This window comes from Dendropsophus ebraccatus, chromosome 4 (genome assembly GCF_027789765.1).
Source record: "Dendropsophus ebraccatus isolate aDenEbr1 chromosome 4, aDenEbr1.pat, whole genome shotgun sequence".
Classification (NCBI taxonomy): Eukaryota; Metazoa; Chordata; class Amphibia; order Anura; family Hylidae; genus Dendropsophus; species Dendropsophus ebraccatus.
Genome location: NC_091457.1, coordinates 36,501,999 through 36,525,601, shown reverse-complemented (window position 1 = coordinate 36,525,601; position 23,603 = coordinate 36,501,999). Strand labels below are relative to the sequence as shown.

The following is a 23,603-nucleotide window of genomic DNA, read 5'->3' as shown; positions in this document are numbered from 1 at the left end:
CGAATGGTGTAATTCCTATGGAGTGTCCAGCAGGGGGCGCGCTATATAGAGGGCGCGCTATATAGAGAAGTCAATGAGTACCATCTATATATAGTGCGCCCCTGCTGGACACTTCATTGGAATTACAATGGATGTGTATGTAAATGTAGTATACAGTGTTTTTGATTGCTTACATTTATGGAATACTTTGGGGAGCAAGGACACTTGCTCCCCAAAGTATTTCATAAATGTATTCAATCAGTACATAACAGTAAGCCTGCCGAACCGCCGCCGCCCGCCGCCGCCGAACGCCCGCCGCTCTGGACTACTCAACTATTACTCTCCCCACCTGCTCATAGCATGAGCAGGTGATGGGAGAGTAGTAGCTGGGTTATATCCCCGAGATCGCCGCCGCTGATGCCGCGCAGGGGAGCCGCTAATCACTGCAGCCATCTTCCCCCTCCTGCTGCTTCCTTACTCTCTCAGAGATATAATCCGGCTACTACTCTCCCATTACCTGCGCATGCTATGAGCAGGTGGGGAGAGTAGTAGTTCGCCGCCGCTGATGCTGCCGTGCAGGGGAGCCGCACATCACTGCAGCCATCATCCCCCTCCGCTCCCCCCTCCTGCTGCTTCCTTACAGTCAGCCATCAGGATGGAGTCAGCCATCAGGATGGAAGGAGTGTAAGGAAGCAGCAGGAGGGGGGAGCGGAGGGGGATGAGGGCTGCAGTGATGAGCGGCTCCCCTGCACGGCAGCATCAGCGGCGAACTACTACTCTCCCCACCTGCTCATAGCATGCGCAGGTGATGGGAGAGTAGTAGCCGGACTATATCTCTGAGATAGAGTAAGGAAGCAGCAGGAGGGGGATGATGCGCGGCATCAGCGGCGGCGATCTCGGAGATATAACCCAGCTACTACTCTCCCATCACCTGCTCATGCTATGAGCAGGTGGGGAGAGTAGTAGATGAGTAGTCCAGAGCGCGGGCGGGCGGCGGCGGTTCGGCGGGCTTACTGTTATGTACTGATTGCTTACATTTATGGAATACTTTGGGGAGCAAGGACACTTGCTCCCCAAAGTATTTCATAAATGTATTCAATCAAAAACACTGTATACTACATTTACATACACATCCATTGTAATTCCAATGGAGTGTCCAGCAGGGGCGCACTATATATAGAAGTCAATGGTACTCATTGACTTCTATATATAGTGCGCCCCCTGCTGGACACTCCATAGGAATTACACCATTCGTCGTGACGTCACTGCTTTAGAGATAATTCTAACACTTCCTGATACACTAAATTAAGGGAAATAGCAGTATATGAGCATTTCCCATAATTAATGTACATTAGTAAATTGTATAACTTTCCATCAGCAATAACATATAAAAAATAAATTTTGGCCTGACTTCTCCTTTAAGTAAAAATGTCAATAAAGACACCAAGGATTTTTTTTTTTTATTAAACCGCCTGCAACCAGAGGTTAGTTGGGAGTTAATGGAAGTTTATGATTTTACACATGGCGATATTTACTTTTATTTTTTGGCGTTTTTCTCTTCTCTCTGGCGTTTTTGCGGCTCTGTGGCAGTTTTTGAAAAACGCAACAGGCTGAGGGTTTGTTGTTCTTTCAGCAAACTGGCATTTTTCTTCCATAGACTTCAATGGAAGTCTTCAGGTCCACTAAAAATGGCATATGCATAAAGCGCTTTTCAGAGAGGAAAACGGAGCGGAGCACGCTTCATAGCAGGTAGGGGCCGGCTGCAGTGAGCAGCCCAGCCCTCACCGTTAATGGCAGACTGCAGCGATCACACCTTAAACCGCATTTAAGTGTAAGTGACAGGGGGAGTCCCCTGTCACTTACTGATCAGGACCCCCACAGTGAGACTGTGGGGTCCCAGTCGTTTTAACGGACCCCCGGAGGTCTCTTACCCTCCTCCGTGCGGTCCGATCGGCACTCCGCTGGTTAAGTCTGCCGCAGGGAGGCTTGATAAGCAGAGCTAAATTCCAATATAGACCAAATGTAGCCTGTCCAAAGCCAAAATCAAAAACCTCCGAACACAAGGACAAATTTTCAATCACAAGACATAATCTTTATTAAGGAATCCATTAAAAATACATAATACACGTATTAAAAGATGATCTCATAGCCATGCACAGGCCCGGATTTGGAATCTGGCAAAGCGGGCAAATGCACGCTGGGCTGCTAGGATTACCAATCTGGGGGCGCCGGTCCTGGCCCCCATGTGCGCCGGCCCTCAGCAGTGGCTGCAAGAATAGCGCAGCCGGCCGCTGCGCTATTCATTCAGCCTCTGCAGAGGGCCGGTGCCCTGGCCCTTTAACTGTGAGCGTTCAAGATGAACGCTCACAGTCTGCAGCGGCCGCGCTCTGACTGACAGAGCCAGGGAGCCATTGGCCCCCGGCCCTGCCAGTCACTCTTGTGGCATGTGCCCCCCCCGGGCCGGTCTTTGCAGCTGGAAGAAGTTGTCAGGGCCGGCCCGGGGTCGCAGACGTGCCGCACGCAGGCACGTCTGCAGGCACCTCTGCCAGGCCCCCAGCGGCTGACATCACTGACGCCCTGCTGAGGACCTGGGAGGAAAGCAAGAAGAGGCGCCGCCGCGCTGCAGCAGGAAGCAGCTGTGGACCGAAGATCCGGGACCGAGAGGAAGAAGCTGCCAGGAGCGAGGTGAGGTGAGAATGTTCTTTTTTTTTTTTTTTTTTTTTTTTTTTTTTTTTTTTTTTAACCTCTTCACACAGGGGCTGGCTGGCAGATTTTAGCCTGGGGGGCAAGCACACGGCACTGGCCCTTGACTGGCAGGCTAGCGGCCCATCCACCACCCTGGCCCTTACCTGGTATTACCCTCCCCAAATAAGTGCGGGAAAGGAAGATTACACATGCGCCACAGAATTATAGTATTGTGGCCAGTGTTCCCAGCCACGAAAAGCCCTTGTGATATACATCTATTGGATTAAAGGGAACCTAGCTCCAGGTGCACAGCATAGTACCTTAGGATGCCTTTAAACAGAGAGATTTATCTGACCGATGTTTGAAGCCAAAGCCAGGAACAGACTATAAGCAGAGAACAGGTAATAAAGGAAAAACTGAGATTTCTCCTCTTTTCAACTCCATTCCTGGCTTTGGCTTCAAAAATCTGTCAGCTAAATCTGTCTGTGTGAATGCACCCTTAAGGTACCATGCTGTGTACCCGGTGACCCTGTTATCAGTGCTGTAATGCCCTTTTGGTTCTCTTATCATGTTAAAACCATCAGCCCTAAATCTCTGCAGCACCAGCTGTTATCAGAGGATGTACTACAACTCCCAGCATATCCTGAGGGCTGCAGACTGTAAGTAAATGCTGGGAGTTGTAGTGTTTGCAGCTGTTGTACTTGGAGGATTCCTGGTGTATTGTATACTGGAGGCTTTGTGAGAGATCAGTATACAGAGTTCTGTGGGGGATCAGTGTGTGGATGTGACCCCAGAACAGAACTAATAGGGGATAGAAGAAATATACCGTTACTGACCAAATCCAATACACCAGTATATAAGAAACATATATTGTCACTGTGACCACAACCATTACCACCCCATACTAACTAATACCACCAAACCATAACTGAGATCCAGTATAACAAGACCAATAATACCAGTATAAAAGAAACAAATATCACAACCCCTTCACCACCACCGCCATTACTAACTAACATCCACTGTACAAATACCAGGATCATCCACATAGAAGGTTCTCATTATTATAATGTGTCTGCTGGTTGTGATCTCATGTGTAATCAAAGATACATAATGAACTGCTAATGAATCTTCTATCTATCTATCTATCTATCTATCTCCTATCTATCTATCTATCCATCTCCTATCTATCTATCTATCTCCTATCTATCTATCTATCTATCTATCTATCCATCTCCTATCTATCTATCTATCTCCTATCTATCTATCTATCTATCTATCTCCTATCTATCCATCTATCTATCTATCCATCTCCTATCTATCTATCTATCTATCTATCTCCTATCTATCTATCTCCTATCTATCTCCTATCTATCTATCTATCTATCTCCTATCTATCTATCTCCTATCTATCTATCTCCTATCTATCTCCTATCTATCTATCTCCTATCTATCTATCTAACTATCTATCTCCTACCTATCTATCTCCTATCTATCTATCTATCTATCTCCTACCTATCTATCTCCTACCTATCTATCTCCTATCTATCTATCTATCCCATATCTATCTATCTATCTATCTATCTATCTATCTCCTACCTATCTATCTCCTATCTATCTATCTATCTCCTACCTATCTATCTATCTATCTATCTCCTATCTATCTATCTCCTATCTATCTATCTATCTATCTATCTATCTCCTATCTATCTCAGGTATAAGAACACTGACAATAGAACACAGTTGTCAAACTCCGACCCTCCAGTTGTTACAACACTACAAATCCCATCATGACTGGACAGATAAACCATGACGGGAATTGTAGTTTTGCAACATCTGGAGGGACATAGTTTGACACCCTTGATAAGTTATAAGACCTTATAAGTTATTATAGTGCAGTTACATTCAGTGACTCACAGTAGGCGTCTTCTCTGCATGAAGAGACGTCCACTTTTCCTTTTCTTCTCCATCCGGCTCCGGCCATCATGAAGGCTTCTCTGGCCATGACTCCTCTCCACGGGATCTGTCAGACAGACATTTTAGGCTTCTTGCTCCAGCAACATCCTCATCAATACATCCCTCCATATAGAATAGCCCCCCGCTGCACATCTCTCCATATAGAATAGCCCACCTGTGCATCCCCCATATAGGATAGCCCCCCTGTGCATCCCCCCATATAGAATAGCCCCCCCCTGTGCATCTCCCCATATAGAATAGCCCCCCCTGTGCATCCCCCCATATAGAATAGCCCCCTTGTGCAACCCCCCTCGTAGAATAGCCCCCTGTGCATCCCCCCTCATAGAATAGCCCCCTGTGAATCCCCCTTCATAGAATAGCCCCCCTGTGCGTTCTCCTTTATAGAATAGCTCCCCCTGTGCATCCCCCTTATAGAATAGCTCCCCCTGTGCATCCCCCCCTCATAGAATAGCCCCCTGTGCATCCCCCCCTCATAGAATAGCCCCCCTGTGCATCCCCCCAATATAGAATAGCCCCCCTGTGCATCCCCCCATATAGAATAGCCCCCCTGTGCATCCCCCCCTCATAGAATAGCCCCCCTGTGCATTCTCCCTTATAGAATAGCCCCCCTGTGCATCCCCTTCATAGAATAGCTCCCCCTGTGCATCCCCCCCCTCATAGAATAGCCCCCCTGTGCATCCCCCCAATATAGAATAGCCCCCCTGTGCATCCTCCCATATAGAATAGCCCCCTGTGCACCCCCTCATAGAATAGCCCCCTGTGCATCCCCTTCATAGAATAGCTCCCCCTGTGCATCCCCCCCCTCATAGAATAGCTCCCCCTGTGCATCCCTCCCTCATAGAATAGCCCCCTGTGCATCCCCCCATATAGAATAGCTCCCCCTGTGCACCCCCCCTCATAGAATAGCCCCCTGTGCATTCCCCTTCATAGAATAGCCCCCCTGTGCATCCCCCTTCATAGAATAGCTCCCCCTGTGCATCCCCCCATATAGAATAGCCCCCCTGTGCATTCTCCCTTATAGAATAGCCCCCCTGTGCATCCCCCCTTATAGAATAGCCCCCCCCCGTGCATCCCCCCAATATAGAATAGCTCCCCCTGTGCATCCCCCCAATATAGAATAGCCCCCCTGTGCATTCTCCCTTATAGAATAGCTCCCCCTGTGCATCCCCCTTCATAGAATAGCCCCCCTGTGCATTCTCCTTTATAGAATAGCCCCCCCTGTGCATCCCCCCTTATAGAATAGCTCCCCCTGTGCATCCCCCTTATAGAATAGCTCCCCCTGTGCATCCCCCCTCATAGAATAGCTCCCCCTGTGCATCCCCCCTCATAGAATAGCCCCCTGTGCATCCCCCTTCATAGAATAGCCCCCCCTGTGCATCCCCCCCTCATAGAATAGCCCCCCTGTGCATCCCCCCCTCATAGAATAGCCCCCCTGTGCATCCCCCCCTCATAGAATAGCCCCCCTGTGCATCCCCCCCTCATAGAATAGCCCCCCTGTGCACCCCCCCCCCCTTATAGAATAGCTCCCCCTGTGCATCCCCCCCTCATAGAATAGCCCCCTGTGCATCCCCCCCTAATAGAATACCCCCCCTGTGCATTCTCCTTTATAGAATAGCCCCCCTGTGCATCCCCCCTCATAGAATAGCCCCCATGCACCCCCCCATATAGAATAGCCTCCTTGTCCATCCCCCCTCATAGAATAGCCCCCTTGTGCATCCCTCCCTCATAGAATAGCCCCCCTGTGCATCCCCCCTAATAGAATAGCCCCCCTGTGCATCCCCCTTCATAGAATAGCCCCCCTGTGCATCCCCCCTCATAGAATAGCCCCCCTGTGCATCCCCCTTCATAGAATAGCCCCCCTGTGCATCCCCCCAATATAGAATAGCCCCCCTGTGCATCCCCCCCTCATAGAATAGCCCCCCTGTGCATCCCCCCTCATAGAATAGCCCCCCTGTGCATCCCCCTTCATAGAATAGCCCCCCTGTGCATCCCCCCAATATAGAATAGCCCCCTGTGCATCCCCCCCCCCCCCCCCGCCCCCCCCCGGTGTGGCCACATGTTAATGGGTTTAGAAAAAAAGAAAAACAACTCACCTCTCCTCGGGCCGGATCTTCAGTGTGCAGCAGCTTCTCCCTGCTGCTGCAGCGCGGCGGCTCCTCTCCTCTCCCTTTCCTATCAGGTCCTCAGCGGCGCGTCAGGGAAGTGACGTCACCGCTGGGGACCTGATGTAGGTGCCTGCAGACGTGCCTGCGTACAGCACGTCTGCGGCTCCTGGGGGGATCAGGCGGCCCGGAAGAGACTGAGGGAATAGCGCGGCGGCCGGCCGCGCTATTCTTTCAGTCTCAATTACTGCAGAGAGTCGGCCGCGGGTCGCGGCCCACTCATTGGTGGGGGAGACCGGCCCGGGGGGCACATGCCCTCCTGCCCCCCGGCCCAGCCCGCCCCTGTCTTCACATGTGGCCATTGGGGGATGGGGATGTGGTTGGCTGGGGCTCTACAGGGGGGCTATGCTATATGGGGGGATGCGGGGGGCGGTGGCTTGCTGTCTGGGGCTCTACAGGAGGGCTATTCTATGTGAGGGGGTTCAGGGGGGGCTATTCTATATGGGGGGATGCAGGGGGGGTGGCTTGCTGTCTGGGTCTCTACAGCGGGGCTATTCTATATAGGGGGGCTATTGTATATGGGGGGGATGCAGGGGGGGCTTTTCTATATGGGGGATGCAGAGGGGGTATTCTATACTAGGGGTATGCTGGGGGGGCTATTCTTTATTGAGGGATGCAGGTGGGCTATTCTATACTGAGGGGATGCAGGGGTGACTATTCTATATGGGGGGATGTATAGATGAGGATGTTGCTGGAGAAAGAAGCCTAAAATGTCTGTCTGACAGATCCCATGGAGAACAGTTATGGCCAGAGAGGACTTTATGATGGCCGGAGCCAGATGGAGAAGAAAAGGAAAAGTGGACGTCTCTTCATGCAGAGAAGACACCTACTGTGAGTGACAGGATGTGACTAGCATTATTTTTAGGTGCTGATGGTGGGGTCACATGTTTAAGGCAGTAGTGGGGGACACGGCTGGGGGACACGGCTAAATGAAGCAGAATTTGCTACAGGGCGTATTTTACACGGCTATCCATGATATGGTATGTGGGCTGCTGGGGTTTGATTGCCAGGGCTGATTTTAAGTCCCAGTCCGGCCCTGGCCATGCACATAGGCAATCACACCCCAGAGGAAATAAGAATTATAAATACATAAAGCGCAATGTAAAGGAATAACAAATAACACCACACCTGTGTCAGTAGTTGCCATTGCACTAACTCTCCAGTAACTGGTATAGTCAAACCAATTGCACAGAGCCCAGTGGCCTAGTAAGCATCGGAGAGGGAGATTAAGTAATAGAAATAACACTACCTGCGAAGTGAATATGTACCGTTCCTCCAACGCACGTTTCGCGTCTAGCTTTTTCCAGGAGGCTGGCATTCCCCTTGTCCCTGTCCTTAAATACACCATAGCTAGCCGGAGTTCTGGTGTATAGACGCCTCCCTCTAACCAGTCATATGCTCCGCTTCCCGGCGCGGCAGCGCGACCACGTCACGTGACCCGCACACCATAACGCCGCGTTGCCGGGGAGCCGAGAACGGTAACCTGGCATGGAGGAAGCGTCACACCGCCTCCGGATAGCTACCGCCCACTCACTGAATACATATAAGTAAATGCATGCAACAATACCTCTCTATTGCTGCAAACAGACAAAGTGCTAAGTGCCTGGACAAACCAAAATACCCACAATGCATAATGGCCGATACACACAAAATATAATAAATAGTATATATGTAGACATAATTTGTGCAGGAAGCCCATATACTTAACACATAAAATGCATATACAAAATATATAAAAAACAGTGCATGATAATAGATGCATGTTAAAGTCAATAAAGTATAAGTGCTACGAAGTGCACAGTAAAGTGGAATTTTATACTCACCGTAAATTCTCTTTCCTGTAGTCCGAAGCAGCAGCACATAATAGGGGAAGATTCTATCTTCCTGCAATGATAGGACAGATGGTAACAAGCAATAAAGAGTTAATTGCCCCGCCTATAAGGCTCTATGCTGACCCAGCCTCCTTGTGTACTTCTAACGATCTAGGAAAACATGACCCAAAACACTCAAGGTATGATGCATAAACTTTTATAGGGAGGGTTAGTTTGTGCTGCTGCTTCGGACTACAGGAAAGAGAATTTACGGTGAGTATAAAATTCCACTTTCCCTTACGTCCTAAGCAGCAGCACATAATGGGGATATAGCAAGATCACATAAAGGGTGGGAGAATCATACAGCAGCCATGAGAACCGGTTTACTAAGATTGGTTGCCCAGAGGTTCTAATGTCTAAAGTAGACCACAATGCCGTTCTGTATATCTGATCAATGGGCATATGTACATCTCCTCCACCCAGGATGTAGACATTGCCCTTGTGGTAAGGGCCTTAATGGATTCAGGTACTTGGACTCTCACCTCTTGGTAACACATAGAGTCTGTATCCATCTGGATAAAGTGGCTTTTGAGGACTTCCAATCACTGTTCCTTCCTGAAAAAGATACAGATAAAATCTTCTGACTTCTCTGGTTCTCACTAAATAAACTCTCAAGGCTCCGCCCACAACCAGAGAGTGTCGGCCCAAGGCTCCGCCCACAAACAAAGAGTGCGGTTGCTTCCTCATTGGAGGAATTTAGGCAAAAACAGGTAACTCAATCTGCTGAGTAATGTTGGATAAGGAAGGAACCTTAAGGGTAAAAGACAAAGTCCTGAAGGATAACAAGATATGGTTCAGTGGCTCCTAATGTCTGAACATACTCCTGCGTTTAGCAGATGTAACAGCTACTAGGAAGCATACCTTGAGGGTGAGGTATTTTAATTCAACTAAAGATAAGAACTCAAAACGGAGCCGTGCAAGGTGATGAAGGATGAGTCTCGGATCCCACCTGGGAGTTGGATCCATTACAGTTGCTTTAATCCTCTGCGTAGCTTTAATAAATCTCTGTATTAGGGATTTATGGGACAGTCAGCTGTCTGGAAGAGCATAAAGAGCCGATACATGTACTTTGACGGTCGCAGCTTCAGCCCATTCTCAAACCCATCCTGGAGAAATCAAAGGATCGCCTTTCTAGCCAGTGATATGGGAGAAGTCCAATTCTTCACACCAGGATAGAAAACCTCCTTCACCCTCAGGGAGGTTCTCTTTGTGGGTTCTGCTCTTAATAGCAGAATCATGTTTACCACCAATTCTAAAAAGCCTCAGCTCATCAGGCCTGTCAATCATAGGTGGTCCAGACCCAGACACAATCTGCCCTTCTGTGACAGTAAGTGAGGATTCTGGGGAAGTCTCCAAAATGTCCTTTTGGACACATACATCAGGAGAGAACAACCATGCCTTCTTGAGCTATTAGGAGTAATGAGGCATGATTCTGTCTTGTCCTTACAAGACTACTACGGGTTGTCGTCCCTAGCAGTTTTAGGGAGTAAAAACCACGCATTCTGGCGTTATCCGAAATGGCCATTAGGTCCACGTAAGGGTCGCCATAATATCTGGTGATTTGCCAGACATAATCCGTCCTCATGGGGCAGTAGGTGAGGAATCTGGGCAAGTCTCCAAAATGTCGTTTTGGACATATTCATCAGGAGAGGACAACAATTACCACAATGACCTCTTGGGCCAATCAGGATTAAAGAGATTGATCCTGTATTGTCTTTTTACCAGACTTCTACTTATTGTTGTCCACAGTAGTTTTTAGGAGTTAAAACCACGCATCCTGGTTTTACCCGAAATGGCCATGGGACCAATGGGTCGCTGTAATATCTGGCGATTCAGTAGAACATCTCCTGGTCCAGAGACCATTCTTCTGTCAGGGTAATATAATGGCTTTAGCCTTTTACATTAAGGCATTGTGACTTCCCTTGTTGCTGGATAGATCTCTTGGTCCATGCAAAAACAGCTTCTGCTTTTAACAGTAATGCTACTGATCACATGCAGCTCTGAAGAACGATATGCACCACTGTAGATGCTTTCTTGAGCTTACCCCGATAGCTTCCCCATAGATTGATGTGCTGAAGTGGACTGGAGCTCACTTACTGCTCTCATCTCTCACATGTTGGATGACAGCCACTTGTGTTAGGAACAAAGTCTTCTTCGCCTGTCTCACCCTTTGTTAGATAGATCGGTGGTTGCCTCCACCCACTTTGAGGGAGAGATTGGTCTGCCACTGACTGAAGAAAATGTTGAGGCCCTTGTATCTGTGGGTATAAACCATAACCCAATGTAGGCTGTTTATTCTTTGGTCCCATACGGACAGCATCTGCTGCAAGGGGATACATATGCCAACCTTCCTATTCAATTCGTTGCTTGAAGACATCATGAGACCTTCACATCATTGGGTGAAGGGACACCAATTGGGGAGTTCTAGGAATCCTGACCCAGGAATGGTTACGGGTAGGTGAAAATATAGTACTGTAAGTTTTTGACAATTAACAATCACTCATGCAGGAAGGAGACAATGGTGATCTTGGATTCTCTCCAGATGGTGACTACAGCTGACATAACATAGAAGAGTGTCCCATCTACTTCCCTTCTTATCTTAGGATAGATATATGTCATTCCAGGCCGGGCAGGTAACCTTAGTGAATGTAAAGGGAGCTGAGGTGATTCAAAGGAATATGCAGTCTTCTCTGTAGCCAGGTACATGTAGATATGTGTCTCTCACAACTAGCATGGTTAGTCTCCTTTAGGAGGGGGAGCACAAAGCATATGTTCTCCATATGGAACCTTCTTTGTTTAGAACTGTAGATCTATGGACGTTCACCAACAACTTACCTTCTTTGGATCGGAAACGGTCGAGAATATGGCATCATAAGGTAAACCCACGGTTGCTGCCAGAGGAGCTTTTGTCACAAGCTTCTTTGTCCACATCCACAAGACCTCTGAGATGGATGATCCCTTTTTGTGCCGGATCCATCATTTCTTCCAGTACCTTCCATGCTGGAAACTTCTATAGAATGGGGAACAAGGGAGGATTTCCTTCTCCTTTTCAGACTGGGGCAGAGATTGTACCTTTCTGTAAGGAAGAGTCCTTCCTCAGAATGTCCCCAATCCATTCAGGTGGATTCTCATGGTACATAGAGTATTATTAGAAAGAACATCCATCTCTGGCAAAGTCTAATGCTCCTCTCCAAGCGTGGAGGGGCCACGGACCAGGCAGCAAACTGTGGGGTTACACGCATACTCAGAAGCAAGCACCATCTGCTTAAGACATAGCATCTTCTGTAATGGGTTACAGAGCTTTCCCAAAGGTTACTGAAACTTTGGACATTAGATTCCTGCATTAAGTGATATAAAATGATAATAAACCTGTGCCAGGTAAAGAGGCAACAGACTGCTGTGTAGTGCAAGAAATCCAGATACCTCAGAGCAGCTGATACACAACTAGCAATTCTAAAGCTGTGTTCACACAGTGCAGCCTCATTGTTTCAATAGCAGAACTAATGTAAGACAGCCATCAGGTATACTCGGTACACAACTAGAAACTCTAAAGTTGTGATCATACCCTGCAATATCTTCGTTTTACTATTTTAAAAATAGCAGTACTATACATGTAGCAACTCTAGGCGTGTGTACACACAATGCTGTTTCATAGCTTCAATGCAACATTAAATATCAGTAACCGTGCTAGAAAAGACCCCAGATACACTCAATACACAATCAGGAACTTTAGGGTTGTGTTCATACAATGCAGTCTCATAACTGCACTGCATCATACAAAAGCAGAGCTATAGATGACATGTAAGGTGCAATCAATACACCACTAGCAATCCTAGGGTTGTGTTCACACAACGAAGATTCATAACTTTACTGCCTCATTCAATAGCAGTACTGAATGAAACATCGGGTGTAATAAAAAAAAAAATAGCAACTCTAGGCTTGTGTTCACACAATTCATCTTTTCAGAGCAGTGCTAGAGCAAGGAATCAGACATCAGGTGCAATAAATAGCAACTCTAGGCTTGTGTTCACACAATTCATCCTTCCACAGCAGAACTGGAGCAAGGAATCAATATTCACCTAGCAACTCTGGGCTTGTGTTCACACACTGCAGTCTCACAGCTTCCCTGCATCCTTCAATCGCAGTACTAGAGCCAGGAATCACACTCAGGTGTAATGAATCACGCATCAGGTGTCACCAATACACACCTAGCAAATCTAGGGTTGTGTACACACAATGCAGTTTCATAGCTTCAATGCAACAAGAAAAAGTAGTGCCAGTGTAAGAAAGATACCAGGTGCAATCAATACACAACCAGCAACTAGTGCAAGAAATCAGCATCCGGGTGCACAAACAGCTGTGAACACACAACTAACAGCTCTTATCTAAGGCTGCATACTCATATAGCAGATCCATAGCTTTCACTGTATTATTACATAGTAGGACCCATACCGCATGATCACATAGCGGAACTGTCTCACAGAGCTCGCATAGGCAAAAAACTAAAAATAAACAAATTATAAATTATTATAAATTTCATGAAATTTATATCCATTAGCCTGCACACAGGCCTCCGGCAATACAGGTCATGCTTCAGGCAGAGAGCCTGCACAGGCACCATACAATTCCTCACAAAAAAGGCAGTATGACTTACCTCTCTGAAAAGTGAGGACAGACACCAGGTGAGCGGCGTCCTGTCTGAGCAGCGCCATGCTTAGCAGCCACGTGCAGCCTGGCAGCGGATGGCGCCATAATACTTACTGATTAGAGCATAGAAGCTGAGCGATCACCGAGATGACGGCTGCTTCCATAAGAAAAATAAAATCTTTGCTCTATACACAACAAAGCAGGATAAAAAACAAAATACATATACAAAAAAACTCCCCCTCTCTACACGACCATGTGGAAAAGAAGAATTATTGGAAGGAGAGCAGAGAAACACACATAGGCCTGCTCCCTGCTCTCCTCCTACCACCTGTCCCACAGAAGGACAGAAAAAAACACAAGGAGGCTGGGTCAGCATAGGGCCTTATAGGCGGGGCAATTAACTCTTTATTGCTTGTTACCATCTGTCCTATCATTGCAGGAAGATAGAATCTTCCCCTATTATGTGCTGCTGCTTAGGACGTAAGGGAAAGTGTATATGTGCAAAAGAATGAAAGTGTATGAATATAATGAGGAAAGAATATGTAAAGTGACCGGGCATAATTGAGCAAAAATGCAAATGACAAAAATATTATAATATGAATGTGCAGTAATAAAAATAAAAGTGTATATCTGAATAGAAGTGATAAATTAATGACAAATTAGAACACAACCATATGAACAACAAAATTTCATGAGAACATTATGGACCAAAGTGTCAGTGCTTGAATCAAAATGTGAAAATCAATGAAATGTGAAAACAATAAATGCTCCCCCCCCACCCAATGTTGCCCCTTACCCCACACCATACCAACCCCCCCCCCCACACACACACACACACACACAAAAAAAACGGAACCCTTCATGTGACAGACAAAACTAATGTTATCAAGAGATTGTAAAACAAGGGGTCTCAAGCACATATAGCAGTGTAATAGGTCAATATACATGTAGAGTAGCAGGAAGTCTCATGCACATAAGGTACGTAAAAAATCAACATCTATTAAGAGTAACCACATCACTGGCTCCTGGTGGTCAAAATGGACGTTGTTCTTGTAATCCTCCAGGACAGGACTTCTCACGAAAATTCTAAAAACACATAAAAAACAACAATTAGTAACTAAAAACAGTATGTATACATAGGGAACCCGAGTTAGATCCAGCTAGGAAACCCCAGCGGGACTAACTCCTACCTAGCGCATGACTATAAGAAGGGGGCAAAGCTCAGAACTTCATTCAACCCTCTAGGACTAATGGTACTTTTACACGGAGCGATGATTCGCCTGATCGCACGATTAACGATTTCGAATAGACGATGTGTTTTTTCATAACGATCAGCGTTTAGACGGAACGATATATCGTACGGAAAAATCGTTTTGCGATCGCTTAAGCCAACAATGATTTGAGAACATGTTGAAAGATCAAAATGAACGATTTCTCGCTAGTCGCTTGATCGTTCGCTGTGTTTACATGGAACGATTTTCGCTCAAATGCGATCGTTATCGTTCAAATTCAAACGATAATTGTTCCGTGTAAAACCACCATTACACAGTCGATCCTAACGATCCAACGCGTTTCCATCTGTGCCAAAATTTCTTTACAATCTCTTTTTCTTCTTCCAATGTGCCATCTTACAGTGTCTGGCAATTGGTTTCAGCTGGTATAGATCTTCCATTTCCATCTCTCGCCAGATGTCTAGGACATGTTCTCGGACCCTTGATTTCAATTTCCGCGAGGTGAGTCCTACCTAAATGAGATTACACGGACAGGTAGCATAATAAATGACACCTTCCGTGTTGCAAGTAATATGCTGTGTGATCTTGAAAGTTTTATAACCATCGCTGGATACAAAATCCACTGCTGTGTGGCTTGCCCGAATGTGGTAAGGGAAGTGGATTTTGTATCCAGCGATGGTAATAAAAATTTGAAGATCACACAGCATATTACATGCAACATGCAGGTGTTTCTAAGCCTATCATGTGTGATACTGTCTACTGAGCTGCTGTATCTAAGCCTATCATGTGCGATACTGTCTACTGAGCTGCTGTATCTAAGCCTATCATGTGCGATATTGTCTAATAAGCTGCTGTATCTAAGCCTATCATGTGCGATACTGTCTGTTGAGCTGGTGTATCTAACATTATCATGTGTAATTCGGTCTGCTGAGCCTATGTATCTAATACTGGCCTTACACAAGAGATATAATCCTGCCCTGACCTGTCAATCTTATGAGCAGGGGCGGACACAGACTGCATAGAGCCCCTGTGCAAAAAAAATTGCCTACCCGCCAAACAGCAAACCAAGTAAAAATATGAAACAAATAAAAGTGTCAGTGTCAAATAAAAGTGTCACTGTCCCGGCCTGTGATTGGCTGAGCGCTCCGTCAGCTGACCGGCTATTCTGAAGATAGAGCGCGCGGGACCCGAAGATGAAGACAGCGCGGAGAAGAGGCCCTGCAGGTAATGTATGATGCTGCTGCTGTCAAATCGTCGGTCGCCCGCCGTGCACCACTATTCAACCGTAGCGATGCGCGGTGGGGGAGCGATGATTCTGGCCCTAGGTCTGGCCCTAAATGAACGATCAGCCGATGACACGATCATCGGCTGATCGTTCTCTCTATTTCACCGAACGATAATCGACTGAATCGGGCCAAATTATTATTGGTACTGTGGAATAGGGCCCTTAGAGTAGGTATGGAACCTAGTGTACGGGACTCATCCAGACCTAGGAGCAGGGCTGGACTGGGACTAAATAGCAGGCGCGGCAGTGATATCCCAGCAGCCCTTATTCAATATAATCCCTGCCATATGACCGAAAATAAACAATGTCACACAACACCTAGGATGGAGCCATCTATCACTACTCACATTCATTTGTAAATTACACTATGAACAATACAAGAAAAATAAAATAGCTAGGATTTACCTAATGACATGATCATGTGTGTACTACTACTATACAAGCACATATATGACCAATAATACCGCCATACAGTGGTCAGATACAGGAGCGTACCTAGGGGTTCAACCTAGGGGGGGGCGAGTGAGTCTCAGTGGGCCCCCAACCGATTGTGTTACCCATAGGGAACCTCAGCAGATGACAATGATTTCCGAATAATAAAGGGTATTTTCTACTCCATTATTCATAGTGAACAGGGACGGAGAACAGTGGAAAAGACTTTCTACAGTTCACATATAAAACCATGTCAAAATAAAAAAGAGGTTATCCAGCATTGCAAAAACATAGCTGCCTTTTTCCAGAAACAGTGCCACTCTCCTCCAAACAGTAGCGTAATTTGGTGGGGGCAGAGGGGGCGGCCGCTCCCGGGCCCACACAGGCAGGGGGCCCACTGAAGATTTTGCCAGTTAATGCTGTCTGCAAAAGCTATTGTAGACAGACTTAACAAATGTCTATTGGCTGTAGGTGGCCCCTTGCCAGCAACCAGGGCTCCTGGGGGGCCCTAACGGCTATCGAATGTTGTGTCTGACCATTTAGCTGTATGCCTTTGTATGTGAGGAGAACACACAGTTGAATGCAGCAGGGTGAATGACAAGGCGAAGAGAGCATCGGCTCTCCACCCTGCCAATCACTGTTGTGGCCACTAGAGGCCGTTCCCTTCCATAGAGCTGTGGAACATGAGTGATGTCACTCATGCGCTCAGAGAGCAGGGAGAGAGCTGAAATCAGAAGACTACAGTACTGCAACCGCACAGCAGGTAAGTATGGCTTTTTTCCCTTAGTTATAGAGGAGGAGACCTATGTGGGTGGGGCTAACTCCTGGGAAGGATGTTATCTATGGGGGTTGGGATATGGGATGTGCTGGCTAACTGAAAAGGGGGTTCCTTATCTGGAGGTACAGTCTACTTACAGTTGTAGTGGTGGGGGGTGTCTAACCACAAGGAGGATTACCAGGGAGATTACTGCCTACATGGAGGATACTACCTTTTTGTGTGTGTGTGTGTGGGGGGGGGGATGCCTGCACAGAGAGGTCTAAATACTAGATAGATGCACAGAGGCAGTACAACTTCTATATGAGGGCACATAGGGCCCTAACTACTACTACTACATAGAAACAGAGGGAAATAGTTACTATATTGGGGCACAGAAGGCCCAACTACTATATAGATGCAAAGAGAAGCTGAATTTCAACATGAAGGTACAGAGGGGCCTGACTACTATATGGGGGTGCACAGGGAAGGTCTATCGTCTATCGTCCAGCATTTGTACTATACATTTACTCTATTGGTACTGCGGGTATCTCTTTTGGGTCACTTGGCCTATTTGGTCACTGACCATCAGCTATGGTGTAGTCCTTATGCTGCCCAAGAGATATTAGACAGATAAATATGAGATAAAAGAATGGATGGATGGCTAATTAGAAAACAGAAACAGTGCCACAGCTTGCTCTATGTTGTTTGTGGTATTACAACTTGGTTCCATTCTCTTTTAGTGGAACTGAGCTGCACTACCACATCTAAGCTTTGGAGGCAGGGGCGTAGCTAAAGGCTGATGGGCCCTGGTGCAGAATTTTAGCTTGGGCCCCCCCAATGAATTTAAGGTGATGCCCTCTCATGTGCCACCATGTCTTAATGAACTGTCACTGCCTCCCCCTCATGTACTGTACCACTGTCATCTATACTTAATGGACTGTACTGTGTCATTCTCTAATCATTGTTTACCAATTTTGACTCTCCAGCTAAAAACCTACAACTCCCATCACGAACTGGCAGCAGGACATGATTAGATTGTAGTGCTGCAACCTGGAAAGACAAAAGACTGCAAAACTACATCTCCCATCATGAGCTACCAGTAGGACATGATTGAGGTTGTAATGCTGCAATCTAAAGAGACACTGACTGCAAAACTAAATCTCCCATCATGAGCTGCCAGTAGGACATGATGAAGTTATGTAGTCTCTGTCTCTCCAGATTGCAGCACTACAATCTCCAACTCCCATCATGAACTGTCAGCAGGACATGATGGAGGTTGCAGTTCTAGGGATAACCTGTCCATGTTCCTGCTCTTCGTTGGGGCTCACATCTGCACATATACTGTACATACATACACCATATACATACATCGTATACACATATACTGTGCATGCATACACATAGATCATATACATATATACATACTGTAATGCATACACATACATTCATTATATACACACATACTGTACATACATACACATATACATATCACCAACACACATACTGTACATGCATACAGTACACCATACATGCCATATACAAAAGAAACATACAATACTTCCTTTCAAATGCTCAAATCCCTATTATTAGTAAATTCCAGCAGCACATACAAATGTACATTAGTAATAACATGTACTGTATGTACAGTATATCACCCATCGCATACAACGCGGCTTCAGAGAACGTTTATTCCTCCAAATTCGGTCTTTGACATCTCGGCATTGTTCACAGAGGTGAGATGAAAGATTCCATGATACATGTGCAACGTTTCAAGCCTTGACAAAGCAAGCGTTTGCTCTTGAAACGTTGCACATGTATCATGGATCATCTCACCTCTGTGAACAACGCCTGAGAACGTCAAAGACTGAACTTAGAGGAATAGATGTTCTCTGAGGCCGCACCGTATGCACTGGGTGATATACATGGATGTTATTACTAATGTACATCTGTATGTGCTGCTGGAATTTACTAATAATGAAGATTTGAGCAATAGAAAAGCATTGTATGTTTCTTATGTATATGGTATGTATGGTGTATGCATGTACAGTATGTGTGTAGGTGATATGTATATGTGTGTGTTTGTATGTGTTTTTTATGGACTGGTATGTGATTGTGACAGCTGTGGAGCGGCTGAAGTGAAACACACCCAACACCCAGGTGCAACATAGGATCCTGTTCATACTGTTATACTGTTGGATCCTGTTCACACTGTTGCACATTTATCACCTACACACACACTGTACATGCATCATACACACACAAATTGTACATACATATACATACATCATCTACACACATCATACACACACATACTGTACATATATCATCCACACATACTGTACATGCATATACTGTATATGCATCATATACACATACTGTACATTCATACACATATATACATACTGTACATGCATACACATATACAAACATCATATACACACATACTGTACATGCATACACATATACACACATACTGTACATGAAACGGCCGTAGCCGTAGAGACACACTCTGCGAATGCCATGCCTGTGTACCAATGATCGGTGAACGTCTTGAATAAACTGCACTTGCTTGGTGAGTTGCCGCTTTCTGCATTTGTTCTTACTACACCACATGAGATTGTCTGTATGCTGAGCACCACCCGAACAGTGCATCACACATCATACATGCCGAGATTGCACGCCAGCAACCCCTAACACAGTGTGAATGAAGACAGTGCCAAGCGCTCATCGCTCTTATTGAACTTCTGCATACACATATACATACATCATATACACACATACTGTACATGCATACATACATGCTTTAAACACACATTGTACATTTACTGAGCACATTACATACAGAAACACACTTTATACACATACACTTCCACACTGCATGTATACAGCCACAGTTCCCATACACAGAGATAGGCAGGCAGACAAACGCGCGCGCACACACACACACACACACACCTACTTATTATGAAGAAACTTCTGGTTGTCAGCAGCCCCTTGTCTCCCTCCTCCATCTTCCTCCTGGTTCCGGCACAGGGTTCTTCCACCCCTCTCCCTCCTCCTCCCATGCACCGACAGCAGAGGAGAACAGGAAGGGGAGGAAACAGGACCCTAGACTGCAGGCTCACTGATCTTCTGCCTCTATCTTCCTCCAGGTCCGGGCCCCCGAGTTCTTCCTCCCCTCCTGCGACAGCAGAGAAGAGCAGATAGGGGAGGAAACAGGACCCCAGACTGCTGACTCATTGCAGTTCTCCCGCATCGGCTATCACAGTTGATTCGTGAGAACTGATAAAAGACTCTTTGAGGTTGCACAGAGTGACAGTATTATTAAAATCCAAACACTACAAGGGGGAGACGGATTATATATGTTACATTTCTTCTTGGCATGTGCCCAACTGAGAAAATATTGGGAAGAAATTGTGTCTATTTTGGTGGGAAAAAGGTATTGCAGGGAGCTCTCACCTTTAAGAGGGCAATATTAGGGAAAGAAATGGTCCAGGGGAGGAGTAGTACCCTGGGTGGGCCTGGGTGAACATTGTAAGGGTCCATTTACACAGAAAGATTATCTGACAGATTATCTGACAAAGATTTGAAGCCAAAGCCAGAAACAGACTATAAACAGAGATCAGGTCATAAAGGAAAGCCTGAGATTTCTCCTCTTTTCAAATCCATTCCTGGCTTTGGCTTCAAATCTTTGGCAGATAATCTGTCAGATAATCTTTCTGTATAAATGGACGCTAAGGATGGTTTATAATTATCTGAAGGGGTCTAGGTGATTGTTGGAGCTGTGCTATATGTTCACCTAGGTGAGCCTGGGCAAATATTGGAGCTGAGCTGTATACTCATCTAAGTGAGCCTGGGCAAATATTGGAGCTGACCTATATAATCATGTAAGTAGGCCTAGGTTAACACTGGAACAGTAACTATAACTATCTATGATTGCCGAGATGAAAGTTGGAACTGTGCTATTTAACCCTCTAGTTCGGCCTAGGTGATTGTTGGAGCTGTGCTCTGTGATCATCTGGTTGGGCCTATGGGAATATTAGAGTCAGTCCATACAACCATCTAGGTGGGCCTAGGTGAGCATTAGAACTGTGCTATATAAGTATATATGTGGGCCCTGATGACAGGCAGAATTGTGTGGCACAATCTCTAAAGATTTTAAGGGGTTATCCTGCGAAAATCAACTGATGTCATAAAGTTATACAGATTTGTAATTTACTTCTATTAAAACATCTCAAGTCTTCCAATACTTATTAGTTGCTGTATGTCCTGCAGGAATTGTTGTTTTATTTTGAAACTTACACAATGCTCTCTGCTGTCCTCTTTGGCCAAGACAGGAACGCTCTCTCTCGGTTTTCTATGTTTTTTTTTTTACACATATACTATAAGCCCCCCTGGGGGACTTCTAGTATATACACTTTGATCTCTCATTGAGATCTTTGCTGTATACTTATACAGCAAAGATCAATGAGATCGTCACTTGTTTGTTTTCGGCTGCTGCAGCCGGGAACAAATGAGTGCCGAGCCGGGGACGGCGCCATCTTGGAGAGGTCCCCGGCCAGCAGCAGGTACGGAGATCGCTCCTCTGAGACAACGTCCCGGAGGAGCGATCTCACCCACTAGACACCAGGGATAAGCTGCGTCCGGTAATCGGATGCAGCTGTCATGTTTGACAGCTGCATCTGATTACTGTATTAGCGGGCACGGCGATCGGACCGTGCCCGCTAATACCCGCGGTCCCGGGCTACAAGGGGCACCCGGAACCGCGGCGGTTCATAGGGGGGTCGCCGCGCGGCCCCGCTCTGAACACCTCTTACGGGCGCATGACGTACGGGTACGTCATGCGTCCTTAAGAGGCTAAAGAAAGAAGAAGAAGAGTACCCCCAAGTGATAAGATTTACTCAATGAGACCCTCAAGGACTAAGATCCCACTGCAGCCATAGGCTCTGTCAACAGCTCCTTCCCAGATCTGATCCCTCAATAACAATGTGACTGACCTGTATGTCCCAGTTATTATGCTTCCTTCTCAAATATTAGTGTCCCCTGTAGCCATTAGTAATGCCCCTTACCCAGTAATAGTGTCCCCTGTAGCCATTAGTAATGTCCCTTCCCCAGTAATATGGAGCCCTGTAGCCAGATATAATGCCCCTATTCCCAGTAATAGTGTCACCAGTAGTCAGCAATAATGACCCTGTAACAAGTAATAAAACTCTCTTGCAGCCAGTAACAATGCTCCATAATCCATTATGATGACTACATTCCCCTATAACATCCCCTTTTGCCAATAATAAAATAATAAGGCCCCTGTAGCTAGATATGCCGCCTGCAGCCAGATACAGTGGTCCCTGTAGACAGATAGGCCCCCTATAGCCAGTGGTAATGCCTCAGTAGCTAGAGACAATGCTCCCTACAGCCAGATACAACACCCCATATAACCAGATATGCCCCCTATGACCAGATGCAATGTCCCCTGTAGTCAGATACAGTATATCCTTTAAAACCAGATACAATGCCCCCTGTAGCCAGCTATTCCCCATATAACCCAAAACAATGCCTTGCAAACAGAAAGAAAGTTACACTTACTTCCTACCAATCCAACACTGTGCCTCCTGCAGCCAGATACAATGCCCCTATAACCAGATACAATACCTCTATAACCAGATACAATACCCCTATAACCCGATACAATGCCCCTATAACCAGATACAATGCCCCTATAACCAGAAACAATGCCCATACAACCAGATATATTACCCCTATAACCAGATACAATGCTCCTATAACCAGATACAATGCCCCTATAACCCGATACAATGCCCCTATAACCAGATACAATGCCCCTATAACCAGATACAATACCCCTATAACCAGATACAATGATCCTATAACCAGATACATTACCCCTATAACCAGATACAATGCCCCTATAACCAGATACAATACCCCTATAACCAGATACAATATATAACCCCCTATAATACAATGCCCCTATAACCAGATACAATACCCCTATAACCAGATACAATGCCCCTATAACCAGATACAATACCCCTATAACCAGATACAATATATAACCCCCTATAATACAATGCCCCTATAACCAGATACAATACCCCTATAACCAGATACAATACCCCTATAACCAGATACAATACCCCTATAACCAGATACAATACCCCTATAACCAGATACAATGATCCTATAACCAGATACAATGATCCTATAACCAGATACATTACCCCTATAACCAGATACAATGCCCCTATAACCAGATACAATGCCCCTATAACCAGATACAATGCCCCTATACCAGATACAATATATAACCCCCTATAATACAATGCCCCTATAACCAGATACGATACCCCTATAACCAGATACAATACCCCTATAACCAGATACAATGCCCCTATAACCAGATTCAATACTTCTATAACCAGATGCAATACCCCAATAACCAGATACAATGCTCCTATAACCAGATACAATGCCCCTTGTTACTAGATATGCCCCCATAACAAAACACAATGTCTCCTTTAACCATATACATTATGGGCCCTATACCCAGATACACTG

At 46.0% G+C, this 23,603-nt stretch overlaps 1 protein-coding gene and 1 long non-coding RNA gene across 4 annotated transcripts in view; one reads left to right on the top strand and one right to left on the bottom strand.

The window, feature by feature from the left end:
* Positions 1-23,603, top strand: part of LOC138788071 (FK506-binding protein 5-like) — a 122,873-nt gene that overhangs the window by 81,405 nt on the left and 17,865 nt on the right. The window lies entirely within an intron of this gene.
* The window catches only part of LOC138788074 (uncharacterized), a 32,769-nt gene continuing 23,397 nt past the window's right edge, over positions 14,232-23,603 (bottom strand). Inside the window, exon 3 of the long non-coding RNA XR_011362552.1 lies at positions 14,232-14,407. This is a non-coding gene — a long non-coding RNA (uncharacterized lncRNA). The remainder of the gene's footprint in view (positions 14,408-23,603) is intronic.